This window comes from Lacerta agilis, chromosome 9 (genome assembly GCF_009819535.1).
Source record: "Lacerta agilis isolate rLacAgi1 chromosome 9, rLacAgi1.pri, whole genome shotgun sequence".
Lineage (NCBI taxonomy): Eukaryota > Metazoa > Chordata > Lepidosauria > Squamata > Lacertidae > Lacerta > Lacerta agilis.
This window is the reverse complement of record NC_046320.1, coordinates 9479263-9494908: the sequence shown is the minus strand read 5'-3', so window position 1 is coordinate 9494908 and position 15646 is coordinate 9479263. Positions and strand designations below refer to the sequence as shown.

The 15646-nt window shown below is 41.3% G+C and overlaps 1 long non-coding RNA gene across 1 annotated transcript in view; it reads right to left on the bottom strand.

Annotated features, from left to right (window-relative positions):
• Positions 1 to 15646, bottom strand: part of LOC117053417 — a 30455-nt gene that overhangs the window by 588 nt on the left and 14221 nt on the right. The window contains exon 2 of the long non-coding RNA XR_004427389.1: positions 9060 to 9170. This is a non-coding gene — a long non-coding RNA (uncharacterized LOC117053417). The remainder of the gene's footprint in view (positions 1 to 9059; positions 9171 to 15646) is intronic.

Here is a 15646-nt window from a genome sequence, read left to right as displayed (position 1 = left end):
TAACATTTTTTTATTCTTTTTTAAAAGATTTGTCTTTATTGTTTAAAATTAAAACATTTATAAGACAAACAAAATAACACAAAAGAAAAAATCACACATAATAAACCATTTTACATACAAAATAACAAACAGAATTCCACATGAACTAATTTTCCAGGACTTATAAACAAAATATACTAAAAAAGACTTCTAATTAATCTCACTGTATTTTGTGTATTAAATATATTATATCACACAGTTATATATTTCTTACTTATTTTCCTTTTATTTCCTTTCAGTTCTAAATTTACTCGATTCCAGGTTCAGTCTAGTTCTGCCATGAGAGTTCCTTTTATACCATTGTTCTTTAAATACTCTTTAAAACTTCTCCATTCCTTATGGACTGATTGTTTCGTTTGTCCTCTTATCCTTCCTGTTGTCTTCACTAGCTGCAGGTATTCTACCATTAAAGTTTGCCAATCTGATGTACTAGGTAGTATTTTATTTTTCCAATTTCTTGCTATCAATACCCTGGCTGCTGTTATCCCATACATGAATAGTGCTCTTTTTGTTTTTCTTGTCTCATCTGGTAATATACTTAGTAAGAATATTTCTGGTCTTTTTTTGAATGTACATTTAAGTAATTTCTTAAGCTCTTCATATATGTTGTTCCAAAATACACAAATATCTGAACAGTTCCACCACATATGTATGTAGGACCCATTTTCTCTGTTACATCTCCCATTTCATCTGTTACATTTTAGCGAGCTTTTCCAGCGTTTGGTGCCATCTGTACATCATCTTTAATATATTCTCTCTAAGGTTATAACAAGCAGTAAATTTTATATCTACTTGCCACAGTTTTTCCCATTGTTCCATGAGAGTATTATAGCCCAGGTCTTGCACCCATCTCACCATTACTGATTTCACTTGTTCCTCCTTTACCTCCCATTCTAATAAAATATCATAAACACGTGAAATATATCTTCCTTTACTCTGAATTAATTCCTTTTCAAATTTTGAGCTTTCTTTTGCAAGACCCGTCTTTTTGTCCATGGTTAATCTTTGATGAATTTGAAAGTATTGCAGCCAATCCGATATATATTCTTTGATTTCTTCATATTTTTTCAGTTGCAGCGCATTTTGCTTTTTTTCTAATAATACTTTGTATGTGGCCCATTCCCCTTCCATATTCATTTTTTAAACTGTTATTACTTCTACTGGCGAGGCCCACAGAGGTATCTTAGGTTCTAATATTCCTTTATACTTCAACCAGATCTTATATAATGATTTCTTTACTAAATGGTTCAGAAAACCCCAATTCATATTGTATGTATGTATGTATTAAATGTTATTAATTCAGGGGTTTTCAGAATTAATAACATTTAATACATACATACATACAATACAATATCAATTATGGACCTGTTACATCAGAATCTCACTGCCTTTTCAAAACATGCCAGTGGGGGTTGAACATAGGATTGCCCGCCAATAAAATAAACCTTCCTTAACAGATTGGTGGGGAAATAAAAGTGAGCGCTGAAGGCATCAGAGAAATACAGACTAAGGAATTCCATCATCTGCTGCAGCAGCAATAAACAGCTCAGACCTAGAGCTGGCAGCTAGCTCAAACATGAGCATTTTACAGCTTTAGAGCACAGAGAAGAAAGGTTTGGGTGTTTCTCCCTCTGTGTGTTTGTTTGTGTGTGTGATTATTTGTGCATTACCTTTCTGAAAAGAGGCATTTCATAACTAAAGGTTGTATTCATAGATAAAAACTTACGATACACTTGGTTTTATGTTGGTTGGAAGCTGTTCTCTGAGGATCAGGAGAGAGCACTCCTGGACCAGCTTTGATTGCTATGCATCATTAGCTGCTGAGGATGAGCCAGGCTGGGATCTTCCTGGTATATTCCCTCCTTGGGAAGTACTATAAATTATTGGGGAAGGAGGTGAGCCTATTAAGTTGGTCCCTATGCAACCAAAACAACACCATTGACACACAAGAGGGAGGTATTCGCAGACTTAGGGGGAAACCCCGGTTTGCGCAACTACAAAAAAAAAAAAGGTCTTCAGTGTGGGAAGTCTATGTTTGGGAAGAGGAGACGTCAAAGGCAGCTGAGTGAGGACTGAGCATGTTCAGCAGCCATGGGATTTTGACTGCCTGGTGCCAGGTGGAATGAAAAATGGAGTGGTTGCATCTGAACAGAGTGTGCTTCACATTGTGACATTTTGTCGTCAGGTCCACTCATGCCTCTGACTACCAAATATTTGGCATCATGCCCTCTCTTTGTATGCTTTTTTGGGGCATCTGGTTGTCCATTGTTTGAAACAGGATGCTTCGGGTCTGACTCTTATCGAGCAAACTTCTACATTTTAATTAGTCCAAAAAGGGTTTTAGCCTTGCAATCACCAGGGAAGTTTCAAAAGCAGTTGTAAACAGGCATGAAGGTCACCTTAAAAATAAAATGTGTGCATGGGGCTTTAATTGCACTAGACTAACAGAAGCCCCTTAAGTGAACCTAAGTAGCTTTTTGGATTCTGACCACAATAATTCACTATGGTTCTTATACAGGACAAAACATATTTCATACATAAAAAGCAATTCACAGATCCCTCCAGTATTCATGACCCAGATTTCTTTCTTTTTTATTAGGTTCCCTGCTGTTTGTTTGGATGAATGGAAGCATAAAATAGTGAATTATAGTCTTGTTTGTTTCTTAAGAAAGATGAGACTGTGTTGAAGGTTTCTTGTTCACTTTCAGTTCAGAACTGAAAGGTTCATTAGAAAGAAGAAGGAAGGGTTTTATTTGGTTCCATAAACATTTCAATATCATCGGAGCTAATCTAAACGAAGAAAACGAGGACTGAAGAAATTATGCAGTGGAAATTCAACAGCAGCCCATAGAGAAAACTTTGCAGAAGAAAACATGAATCACTTGTTTATAGCAGCAATGACGGAAGACCAAAACAATTGTACAGTATCAATATTCCACAACAACTTCAGGCTCAAGCTGAAAGCAAGTTATGAAAGGGGAAATCAGAAGGGAAATCAAACTTGGAAATAATGTGAAACTTACACCAAGGAATCTGTTGCCTTAAGCAACCATTTCAAAGTATCCCCTAAGGATATGGTAAAATTTCAATCAAGCTGCAGAGTAATGCTATTGCTGTCAGGTAACTGATGTTTCTTAGTTCCTTGGGTAATAATTTAAAGACAGTTTCCCTGTATGTTTTACAGGAATACATGGGGGGGGGGGGGAGAGTAACAAAGCCCCTTACTGCTCATTTTGTGTTTTCAACCTACTGATACATTTTGGTTTATTTGATTTATCATCCCAGGGTGGTTTACAATGAAGTTAAAACACAATACCACAATAATAAAATATAGAATGACATAATTAATGTAAGTAAACAAATAGCACAGATTGATTTTAATTATGTCATTGTGTACTGTTGCTGCATCTTTGTTACATCGCCAGCACACTTGAGATGGTAGATAACCTGTTCCATCGCCACTGATGTACTGCATTAGAAAGATTTTGGACATCACATGGAAGGATAGAGTCTCAAACAAATATTTGCTCTCTAAAGCTCACATTCCCAGCATGTTCGTACTGCTGTCTCAGCGACGTCTACACTGCAAGATGGCAGGATCCCCAAGGAAGTGTTTTACAGGCTTCAGGCATCAGGCCTGTTGGCAGACCAACTCTGTGTTACAAAGATGTCTCAAACGTAACATGAAGGCTGGCAACATCAACCCTGCCATGCGGGAATCCCTTGCAAATGACCGTGGTGTCTGGAGACAAACAGGCAGGTCGTGTATCCATAGCAGTGACCAGAGGAGGCATGGGCGCTGGGAGGAGCACATAGAAAAGAAACGGCATGGTGCATTTGCAACAGCACAACTGGACACATTCATTTGCCTATCAGCTGCAACAAAACATGTCTCTCTCCTGTATTATTCTCCACAGCAGATATTTTATGACAGCCAACTTTTCCATTTAGCAGGGAATATTGTCATTTAAAAAAATCATTTATGTTAAAGCAGCATTCAGGAATGAGTGTGTGGTGGGTATCTGTGGGCATGAACAGGTCTCTCTCCTAAGCCCTGCTTTAAAAAATTTCCAGCATGGTTTGTAGATCATTTAGAATTCATCAAGGATTTTTAGCTGAGAGTTGAAGATAACCACATGAGCTGTTCTGTCATCTTTCCTGCTAAGCCGGTACTGTTTGGAGTGTCAAACTTTCAGATCACAATGAAACTAAATTGCCAGCAAGCCTTGATTCTGTCTGAAAGGCTGAGGTAGGGAGGAAAAAAATAGCAGCAAAGCATCTGGGTCTTTTGAAGACCAATTCTTCAAAATGTGTAAAGCATTCAGATATCACAGGAGATGAGGACGGCATTGCCAGACAGGCAGTTGAAAAGGGGGAAATTCATTTCCTGCTTCATCAAAACTGCATTGCATTTAATAACAGGTCTGCTATCTGAATTGAAGATCTCTTGGCTTTTTGTGTGCTTGCAGTAGTGGATATTCTTCTTTTTTCAAATAAAAAGAAACACTTTTGTAACTAATGTAGATTCCAGTGTGTGTGTGTGTGTGTGTGTGTGTGTGTGTGTGAGAGAGAGAGAGAGAGAGAGAGAGAGAAAGTATGTTTACAATTGTAGCATGATTTAAATCTGGAAGAACATATATTTATTTACTTACACTGGGATGCTCTGCAAACTTAACCTGTCAACAGGCTTCCTTGTACGCACTTACTTATGAGTAAACATGCACAGGATTGTGCTATTACTTACTTAGGCTGCTGTCCTAACCTGGCAATAATCCCTACAGAATCCAGGGACGGAGGAAGGGGGGTGCGGTGGGGGCGATCCACCCCAGAAGAAGAAGAAGAAGAAGAAGAAGAAGAAGAAGAAGAAGAAGAAGAAGAAGAAGAAGAAGAAGAAGAAGAGTTTGGATTTGATATCCCGCTTTATCACTACCCGAAGGAGTCTCAAAGCGGCTAACATTCTCCTTTCCCTTCCTCCCCCACAACAAACACTCTGTGAGGTGAGTGGGGCTGAGAGACTTCAAAGAAGTGTGACTAGCCCAAGGTCACCCAGCAGCTGCATGTGGAGGAGCGGAGAAGCGAACCCGGTTCACCAGATTATGAGTCTACCACTCTTAACCACTACACCACACTGGCTCTACTGAAGGGGTGACAAAATCCTGGGTGGCAATCACTGCAGGGCCTGCTGTGCACCCAAGCTACGCATCTCTCCTGGGAGTGACGTGGTAGCTTGGGCGCCCGCAGGCTCCGCACTGCCCCAAACGGTCCACCCGTCGCCTCCCCCTCAGCTGTAGGGCGGCTGAGTGGGAGAAGGCAGGCAAACTCCTCGGAGGCCCCACAGAGCGTTCTGCCCCAGCTGGCCCCGCCCCGCGGGTGGCTGGCCCCAGCCCTGGGTGCAGGGCACACGCGCCACCCCAGGTGCCCGGTCAGCTTGCTCTGCCGCTGACTGAACCAACTATGTCTTCTCTGTGATTTAGGCAGAACCTAGTTGATGCCACCTAATCAATATATAGGTAATGGAAAAATATGATAAAACCTTGTGCATGTAAGATAATTCCCTGAACTCTATTCTGTGTTGGCTTATTGGATATTGTTTAGGGATAGCACTCGGCTAGGCAAGTGTTGTGTTTCACCTTGGTTTCAGGCCCCTCACAAGATCTCTTGTTTGAATGCTGAACAAGCTATCAATTGGCAGAGATACTTTATGTTAAATGGTTTAGTAGTCTCCGTCCATCAAGTTTCAACACATGCAAGCTGATTCCCATGTCACGGGAATGTCTGCAAATTCAGGAAAATGCAACAAAGGAAGTTGAAAGAAAACTGCAGGATCTAGTTATTTTATGAGACATTTTATGCAGTAAGTGATGAATAAAAGTAAATCATCACTTAGTTGAAGATAAAATCCCCACACAGATAATCAACAGGTACAAAATAATGATTTTGGTCCCTAGTTGGGACCATCAGTGGAAATCCTGGTGATTAAATGTGCACTTTCTTCAGCTTTTGCTGCTGAGATTATTTCTTCCACATCAGACTGGGGGGGGGGGATAGCATGAGAGAGTATGGAAGAATTAAGTGCTGCTTTTGCCTCCAAAGGTAATGAATTATCCAAATTCGATCAACAGCTCAGTAATCAACTGAGTTGTGCATACTACCTCTGGTTTTGAAATGGGAATTAAATTATAGGGCCCTTAATTCAAGAGCTCTCATGAGAAAGAATATGCAAAGAAAAGATTAACACTCCCTTTATCTGAAGTTTTGATGTTAGAGGGGAAACTGGAGTCTCAGAAGTAAGAACATAATGTTATAGATTTTGGGGATCCCCTCCCAACCCTAGAAATTAATAAATGGTAGCATTTCGATTAATTGGGATATGGATGAAAGTACAAGCTGCAGAACTGTGCCAGACAAGGAATCCCTGGGCTGGCTTTATGCAAACCAAATGTTGCCGAAGTGATGGGGTGTGTGTTTGAAGTGAAGCAAAAAGAGAGAGGTGTTCTGGGAAGAAGAAATGAGGGAGGGGGAGCTGGGATCCATCTTGGGTGGGCTGGCTGAAGGCTGACTGGGAGAGATGCCTTGGACTTCAGGGCTGCATTGCTGTAGGGGACAAGCCCCTCTTGAAATGACCATGCTGTAAGATCTGGACTCCCTCCATGCAGACTGAAGGCATGAATAGGTGCATAAACCACATTTCTTAAAGCTACGGCTGTCTCCACCGTGTCTCAGTTCTCCAAAGGAACACAGACCCTGGCTGAGTGCCTGAAACCCCCTGTAATCTTGCTACAGGGGGAGGCACCCAACTTTTGTAACAATAAGAAGAGGCGGTTGAATCAGGCCAATGGCCCACCTAGTCCAGGTTCTTATGTATGGCAAGCCTGAAAGCTGGACCTGAGCACAACAGCAATCTCCCCACTTGCAATTTGCAGCAACTGGCATTCAGAGGCATACCACCTCTGACAGTGGAGGTACAGTGATAAAACTTTGTTATGTATTGAAGTTCTCACCCTAGGCCACTAGGGGTGTGTGTATATAGTTCATTCTGCTGCAGTTTTCACTCAGGTCCGCACATGCAAATGAGGGATTGAAAGTGATGTTCAGGGATTGGGTAACTACAGAAAGTTGTTACTGTTGCTTTGTAGCTGAGTTCTATATAAGCAGGTTGCTGAGCCCTTCAGCTCACTTCTGTTCCAGCCTGAGAATAAACAAGAGCTGTTTGGAAATCACTGTGTCGTCTGCTGTGTCCACCCACAACTTAACAACCTTCTTCTTCTTCTTCTTCTTCTTCTTCTTCTTCTTCTTCTTCTTCTTCTTCTTCTTCTTCTTCCCCGCTGGTTCATATATACACTCTTGTTCTTTATGCCGGCTTTCAGTGCATTGACTTAATAACAATAACAATAACAATAACAATAATATATTTATACCCCGCTCATCTGGCTGGGTTCCCAGCCACTCTAGGCGGCTCCCAACATAATATTAAAAACACAATAAAACATCAGACATTAAAAACTTCCCTAAATAGGGCTGCTTTCAGATGTCTTCTAAAAGCCAAATAGTTGCTTATTTCCTTGACATCTGATGGGAGGACGTTCCACAGGGCGGGCGCTACTACCCAGAAGGCCCTCTGCCTGGTTCCCTGTAACCTCACTTCTTACAATGAGGGAACTGCCAGGAGGCCCTCAGAGCTGGACCTCAGTGTCCAGGCTGAACAATGCGGGTGGAGGCTCCCCTTCAGGTATACTGGGCTTTAAAGGGATTTAAAGGTCAGCACCAACACTTTGAATTGTGCTCAGAAATGTACTGGGAGCCAATGTAGGTCTTTCAAGACCGGTGTTATATGGTCTCGGCGGCCACTCCCAGTCACCAGTCTAGCTCCCGCATTCTGGATTAGTTGCAGTTTCCGGGTCACCTTCAAAGGTCACCCCACGTAGAGTGCTTCTGACTCCACTGGACTGCACTATCCTTGACTTCTGACGGTTGACACATGCCTCATACATATTTAGTGACCCTGGATTCCATTTAGTGAAATTGGGTACAACTTGTGACCCACTAAGCAGAACACAGCCCACCCGCCATATGGTACTGCGGCCTACCAGCTGCTTGTTACACCAACTTCCTGTTTTTGTAGTCCTAAGGTAAAGGTAAAGGGACCCCTGACCATTAGGTCCAGTCATGTCCGACTCTGGGGTTGCAGCACTCATCTCGCGTTACTAGCCGAGGGAGCTGGCATACAGCTTCCAGGTCATGTGGCCAGCATGATTAAGCAGCTTCGGGTGAACCAGAGCATCACACGGAAACGCCGTTTACCTTCCCGCTGGAATGGTACCTATTTATCTACTTGCACTTTGACGTGCTTTCGAACTGCTAGGTTGGCAGGAGCTGGCACCGAGCAACGGAAGCTCACCCCGTCGTGGGGATTCGAACTGCCGACCTTCTGATCGGCAAGCCCTAGGCTCTGTGGTTTAACCCACAGCGTCACCCACGTCCCAACTTTTGTAGTCCTAGGTAGGCATAAAAAAACAGAAGGTTTTGGTAACCAGCAAATATGACATCTAAGCTGCATTCAAATATAAGTATAGAAGGCCATCTTTGGTACCTGACAGTCCCATGCAAGACTGTTCCATGAAATAGCTACCAGAAATCAGTTTTTAAAAATGGAATAAAAATGGGGTCAAGGATATGACCTTTGGAAATGCCAGGTTACCGCTGACCTTCCTTTTGGGCTTAACTTACTGCACTGTCAAATGGGATCAAACCAAGAAGGCTTTCCAGGATGCTCAATAACCCTCTCTATACTAATGGAAAGCATACCCCCACATCTCTCCGCACAGTATTGATATTACAGCAAGAGGAAAACCCTTTAATAAATCCTTCGTAATGTGGCTTCACTGAAGAATCCTTATCTTTTTTTATAGATTACCGTGAGCCAGAAAGTCTGAGCAATAGCTTAAAATGGCAAAAAACCAATTACAAAGTCAGCAAATGGAGAAAGCAGTTTTTAACCTGTCTAGGCTTGGGCAACTCACCGTTCATTTGCTATATTACCGATAGCCTTGTCTTGTCAATTTTTCCAGGAGTTGCAAGCTTCTCAATAATTCCTCTCTACAACCGAGTAACTTGTGGCATTTCAATCTTAGCTAGGGGAAAGAAGAAGAAAAAAGAGAGTCAATAGCTTCTTGTCTGGGTGAGCACTCCCGGGAACACAATTTATACTTGCAAGTTTTAAAGTGGTGGCTAACATTGGAAGATGTATTTATGAGACCATTATTTTCATCCCCCAGGAAGGAATCTGTCTCTCGCTGCAATCTTTTGTCTTTAGCAGCCCCAACTAATAATGCCCTTGCTTTATCACTCGGCCCATAATAGCACTGGTTGCTATTGTGTGTCTAAAAGGCTCCTTTGATTGTAGAGATTTATGAAAACCACAGAGAAGCTTTGGGAAGAAAAGAGGAAAATTGCCAATCCGTTCATTATACATTTATGGTCCTTCTGCTTGGGTTTGTTCATTTAACTAATAAGCTCCTTATTCATAAAAACTGCTTCTTCAGACAATATGGGCCTGTTTGTACTAGTCTGACACCATCACAGCGAGTAAATGAAACTTGAACTGAGCATGCAGAGAAGGAAAGCAATTGTCACCCTTAAACACCAGATCTTGGACCCTTAATTGCCATGATACGCAGCAAATAAATGAAGTTTAAATGGTGCAATTCCCTCAAATCCAAGGCTGGTTCAAGTGTGTAATGAAGCAGGAACAGAATTCCCGCACCCCAATATTTCACCTCACATGCTTGGCTTGTCCTGTTTTATAGTGCATAAAGTTAAATTTTATAACCCATGTTTTGCTTGGCATATGTACAAATGTCCACTTAAAAAACTTATACAGCAGTTTCGACTAAATGCATATCACATTCCAGTTTCATAGCTAGTTTGGGAATAATGTTTAGGCACACATTCTGGGTCCCTGTTTTGGTGAAGAAATGCAATTAGGATGTATTGCACTATGCATGCACATAACTACAGGCTATGAGAAAATGTGCTCTTCCTTGGGTTGACTTAATACTGAAAAACCCTGCGTGTCTGAGATGTAATCCCAACTCATCCCAGAAGATTTGGGGACCTCTACTAGGACATATATCTTGTTCATGCAGGGATGGAACAATCTTTCAATTTCAGTTATCTCATGTTCTCATTTTTCCAAAATAAAATACAGTTCTTTAAATCTCTGCAGCAATTTGCTTTTTTTATTTGCAATTCTCATGAAAATGCCTTAGCACTTTTCTGACTATATCTCCAAATAAACACATTTTTGTTTACAGTTTTGACTAATGTTCACATTTTGCAAGCAATTTCCCCTAATACAATGCATTTTTGTATCTTAATTTCACCACTGTATTTTTTTTTCTTAAGTGCCCTTCCCACTAATATGTGCATCTTTGTAAATATTGTTTGGTTGGTGAACTACATTGCAACATTCAGATATGTATGAATTTCAAAGGATAGTTGTGTTTTGGTTTGCATATTGTCTCAAAAAGTGGAAATGTAATAGATTCACTTTTAAATAAGAACTGAGTTTAATTTATTCCCCTCCCTAGCTGGCCAAACCTCATGAGTCTCATGTAGTTGCATATACCGGTAGGTGATAATAGGTAACAAAAGGCAAGGGACCTCATGGGGAAATTGTCTCCTTTTATTGATCTTTCACTGAGGAACTCCAGGGTTCCCCAGAACTCTGCTTGAAGAACCACTGATTTAGATTCTACAAGAAGAGGCCTGGTGTGGATGATCATATATTGGCTTAATAATACAACAAATGAACAATATTCACCAGCCCTTTCACTCCCTTCATGAGAGCTGTAATTAAACTGGGCAGCCTCAATTAACCAGAGTCCCCCATTTTGTTTGAACCAGCTTTGGAACAAGGCCATATTGTTGCAATATATTTGTTCATGCAGGGCACTCACTAGGGATGGAAGGATCTGGACTTGGTAGTTTTATGGGAGTTCCCTCTTTAACATGCATTGCCTCAATTGCTTTAAAATGTGGTAAGCCAGCCATCCTGCATTTGGGGGTCCGCCTTTTTGTTCTACTAAGTGGAGTCCAAGACTTCTGCCCTGAAAGTCTTGCCCCTGACAGCGCCACTAAGTTCAAACCATGGTTTAATATCATGGCTTGTTCTAAAGCTGGCGCTAACCATGCTTTCTCAGCTCAGGAAAAATGGGAAACTATGGTTACCAGAAGACATGGGGCTGTTGGGGGAGGAGCAAAAGGCTTGGTCATATCTCAGCTTATTCAGCCAATATATAATTATCCAGTTGCAGACAATGAGCTACTCAGAAGGTGATAGTTACAGATAGGTAGGTAGCCGTGTTGGTCTGCTGTAGTCGAAACAAAATAAAAAAATTCGTTCCAGTAGCACCTTAGAGAACAACTAAGTTTGTTATTGGTATGAGCTTTTGTGTGCATGCACACTTCTTCAGACACCTATCAGCCAATCACCCATTCCCACCACCTTTCTGAGTAATACCCCTCCCCACCCTCTCACTATATATAAGGGTCTGGTGACTTCTGTTTCAGTGTATCTGAAGAAGTGTGCATGCACACGAAAGCTCATACCAAGAACAAACTTAGCTGGTCTCTAAGGTGCTACTGGAACGAATTTTTTTATTTTGTTCAGGAGGTGATAATGTTCCATTCTTCTATTGGTACAGTAAAGTTTGGCAAAACATTGTCCTGGAATGGCTGTTCCACAAACTTCCAAGTAATGGAAACTCAAAGAACGATGGACAAGATTTTGGCAGACTGGTATTTGTTTACTGATTTTGTAAATAGCCAGGAATTTGGTGAAACAGTTCCTACTACATATAAACTGGTTTGGTTTTTTAAAGGGAAAATAGAATCCATTGAAGGGGGTTTAGATAAATTAAGAAAAATTAAATGTGGATCTAATTAATGAAGTCATTTGTTTTGATGATGGGTATTAAAAAACTATTAATGATGTAAAGAAAAATAGTATGCTATATTATAGTAGATCCAATATTATGTTAAATAGAAGATTATTAATATATTGCATTTTAATGAAATGTAATATGAATCTTGAAATACTATTCAAGTGGGGGGGGGCTAATTTATATTTATATTTATACTTTAATCAATAATACTTTTGGAATATAGCTTGGTATGGGGGGAATCCATTCCTGTGTGAGACAACTAAATTGACTGATTCGAAACAGTCATTTAGAAAGGCAGTCAACAGGGTCTCATATCTGTGAAATGAAGTGCAGAGGTTCCTCTGAGTTCATCTAGGATGAGAAAATGGAGCTGTCTTATACTTTTGAGTATAATTTATAATATGTATGCTCCCGGGCTTGGACAGTATATAAAGACAAAGCAGCTGGAGATTTAGTATGTCTTTAGTCCTATAAACGTCTGGTCTTATTTTCATCTGAATTGGTAAATTACTCTAATAAAAGTCTCTGGTGTGAGAATTCGGCTACAATTCTTTAAAAGGTTTCTTCTTCCATTATCCCACTGTAGCAGCAGTAAAACATGGAATCAAGTGTAGGGCTTCCAGGCATGCATTTCTCCATGCTCTTTAGTTGGGACAACTTTAGTTGCCACAACCACTGATTCTACCATCTGAATGTAAAAACAAGTGCCACAGAAATGCCGTGTTATAAATAGTGGTTAGTTTTCTGAAAAGACAGTGACAGGACTGAGGATTGCCTGGAGGTTGCACTCCCTGATATATTGACATGGATCATTTTCACACAAGCGATCGCCCTTCCAACCTACTGCCGTCACTTCTGGACACCTGCATTTTCTCTTGGGCAGTCCACACACACATGCTCATCACTCAATTGTTTCAATATAAATTGATTATTACATCATGTGTTATAGCCATCACAGAGCAACCTCTTGGTATCATCTCAAAAACACAATTCTGTTTGACTGAAGTAGTTTACGTGGCCGGCTGTAAATTGCCTTTTAAAGTTGTAAGACCTCAGCTTGCTGCACATGTCTGGCTGAACGTTTTGATTTCTCTTATGCCCAGGAAATCAAAAGAAAATGGTGCTCTACTCCAGTCCGCTCCCAAAGCCACGCCCACCCGGACTGGCAGGATTGGCCAGTTTCAAACTCAGGATGGTGGAAAAAGCCGCCAATGGCTATCCGCCTAATCCAGCGTTGCTTCCTCAGACCCAGGAAAGGCTTCAACCACCACCCTCCCCAGGACTGGGTAAGTGGCCATTTTCAGACAAGTAGCGGAAATATTTTCTCCAGTCCCAGAGTTAAGTACCTTTTCACTGCAGTTTATCATCCCAGCCTAAGCAGGCACACTAAAGCTCAGGTCCTCCTATGACACTGCTTTGATCATTAAAATATACAGATTAAACCTGTGTGTCACTATGTATCCAAACCACATTGCATCTGCCTTCCAGCCAAGGCAGCGAGGATAATTAACTTGAAAATATGTTTCAGGAGCAGTTAAACGAGAAGAAAATACAAATCAATATTGTTCCGGGGCAGTAGGACTGATCAATAAGCTAATCTTTGAGTCTGTAAAACCTTCTGTGCCCCTGAAACGCTTGAGTGCAAAGCCTTGCACTCCCTCTTCCCTAGAATATTGTAGCCTGGTCTGCATTTTGGTATCTTACTGGCAACTATTTTTGACAGGAGATGAGCTCCCGGGAGGCACACAAGACTGTGTAGGGGCTCCTAACGATCTCACTAATGAGACTTATTTTGAAATGCATATTTGCTGGCGTAATGTATACAGCAAGAAAATCCAACAGACTGTTAGCTGTAGGGCACTGATGATTCTATTGCATGAATTATAGTACTTTTTATCGGGCCAACACATTTTAATGCCCAAGGGGCCCCAAATGCCTTGGTGGATAGAGTCAGATTGCAGTCAGGCACGAGGGAGAATTATAGAATTGGAAGGGGTCTAGACCAACCTCCTGCTCAGTGCAGGATCTGTAAAGCCGGGTGCAAGTTACAGCCTTACTGACAGGTGACTGTCTCTGCTTAATTTTTTTCAGCAAAAAAACAAAACAAAAACCCACTGCTTTCCAAAGCAGAAAGTTCCACTGCTGAACAGATTTTACTGTCCTACTTTTTAAAAAATGAAAATCTGATTCCCCACAATTGCCACCCATTGCTTCCAGTTCTGCTTTCTGGAGCAAGAGAGAACAAGTCTGCTCCATCTTCCGCACGACAACCCCTCAGATATCTGAGAATCAAACTTGCCCAGAGTGACACTAGGCAACAGATCTGGAAGCTTATATAAGACACCCACACCAGATTGGCTCTCTGGTGTCACCTGACTACTTCTTTGACTATCACAGGTTTTTAAAAATATACCTAAAAGCATTCATTTTTGTTGCTACGAGTGGGCCTGAACTGAGCCGTTATATTAACGTGGGAACAATCCTAATTGGTAATGAAGGAAATCCTTCTCCATTAACCGAAGGCATAATACACCATTCTACAGATTGATCACCTGCAAAAAGCCGAGAAGGAAATGGATATTCCACAGAGCAGACAGAGGAGAACAAACACAAGCTCAAAGTTGACGAAAGCTTCATTTGTTGCCAGTTAAATTTAAAGGCTCGATTCAAGGTATGAGCAGCCTATATAAGCAAAACCATAAAGATATTTTGTTCCATACGAACCCTTCTGTACTCTGAGATCTCCTGCGGAAGTCTTGTTCCAGAAGTGCTGTTTCACTTACTTTCTGAATCTCACCTACAAAGAAAATGACTATTTCAGTGGTGATATCCTCCATGTGGACATGGGTGTCCACAGGAGGGTGCCGCCTCCCCCTGGCACCAAAATGAAGCATAATCTAGAGATCTAAAGCTTCCGTTAAAAAAAAGGTGGAATGATATTTTTTAAACCAGCAACTGTAGAAATAATTTTTTTTGTTGATTATAGTACTAATGTAATTACCTGGATGTAGTTGGGGCTGTTTTTTGTGGGGGGGGGGGTAGGGGAACATAGTTAAAGCTATGGTTTTCCCAGTAGTAATGTATGGAAGTGAGAGCTGGACCATAAAGAAGACTGATTGCCGAAGAATTGATGCTTTTAAATTATGATGCTGGAGGAGACTCTTGAGAGTCCTATGGACTGCAAAAAGATCAAACTTAGCCATCCTTAAAGAAATCAGCCCTGAGTGCTCACTGGAAGGGCAGATCCTGAAGTTGAGGCTCCAGTATTTTGGCCACCTCATGAGAAGAGAAGACTCCCTGGAAAAGACCCTGATGTTGGGAAAGATGGAGGGCACAAGGAGAAGGGGACGACAGAGGATGAGATGGTTGGACAGTGTTCTCGAAGCGACTGGCATGAGTTTGGCCGAACTGTGGGAGGCAGTGGAGGATAGGGGTGCCTGGCGTGCTCTGGTCCATGGGGTCACGAAGAGTCGGACACGACTGAACAACAACAACAAGGGAAACACTGTATTTGATTGCTTGCATTTGATTATATGTTGTTCTTATATTCAACAAATAAAATATTTTTTAAAATAAGTTTCTAGCATTTCTAGAATATGAGATAGGAGGCAAAATGTGCTGGCCCTCATTTTTCAAGTGATAAATTAGCTTGCAACCCCGTT